Here is a 909-nt window from a genome sequence, read left to right on the forward strand (position 1 = left end):
TTTCTCTCAGACCCTTGCTATAATTAAAAGTAGTCTGTCTGATCTGTGTTGCTGTGTTCTCTTAAGCCGAAGCTTGAGGAAAAAAGACCAGATGCGCAGTAGGACCTTGGTGGTAAGAATTGTTGTTATATAGACCTTCTCCCCAGTACCCTTTCCATTTCCCCCTCCTGATGAATACTGGGCTTTCTATGGGCAATGTACTGAAAGACATGCCAGGCTGTGAACAAAGTCAAACTACTGCTCATAAGTGCAAATCTTTCTGATTTTCTTTAACAGCTTTTAGGTTTTCTTGTACAGTCTATTTTCATAATATCGTTCCATAATCACAGTACCTTGATGGTTTTTGGAAGTGATGATATAATAATATCTAATTATTGATTATTAAAAATTGAAAACTGCATCACTTAAAACAAAAATCCTACAAATTGTATGTTTTCCAGCATATAATTTTTACAGTCTTCCTTCTGAAAAAAATATTTATGGAATACCTTATAAGCATAAAAATTCCTCCAAAGAATTGCTTTAAAGGAATTATCCTAAAGAATACCCAGCTTTTGTATTGCAGTAGAGGTCTCATAAAAACTTGCTTTATTCGATACCACGCGAACACTCATGTTGTTTTTCTTGAAACACAAAAAGAAATGTTTCATCAGCACACCTGTCTTGTCCTGTGAATGACGTATGCTATACTTTCTACATAACTTTGAAAGACAGATTGAATAATATTTATAGTTTCACTTCTTTCTGTCCTTCTGAATGATATATCTGTTGAATGCAGATTGGAAGCACATCATGAAATAAGCTCAAAGTATAGTGAATGGCTCTTTTATTCTCTTCATTATGTCAATTTTCACCTGAAAGACAGAGTGCGTGTGGGGGTGTATGCAGGTGCATGCATGCTTGTTCATT

The 909-nt window shown here is 35.0% G+C and overlaps 1 protein-coding gene across 1 annotated transcript in view; it reads left to right on the top strand.

The window, feature by feature from the left end:
- Positions 1 to 909, top strand: part of LOC119588663 (chondroitin sulfate N-acetylgalactosaminyltransferase 1-like) — a gene marked incomplete at its 3' end in the record, with an annotated part of 32234 nt that overhangs the window by 29660 nt on the left and 1665 nt on the right.

This window comes from Penaeus monodon, chromosome 24 (genome assembly GCF_015228065.2).
Source record: "Penaeus monodon isolate SGIC_2016 chromosome 24, NSTDA_Pmon_1, whole genome shotgun sequence".
Classification (NCBI taxonomy): domain Eukaryota; kingdom Metazoa; phylum Arthropoda; class Malacostraca; order Decapoda; family Penaeidae; genus Penaeus; species Penaeus monodon.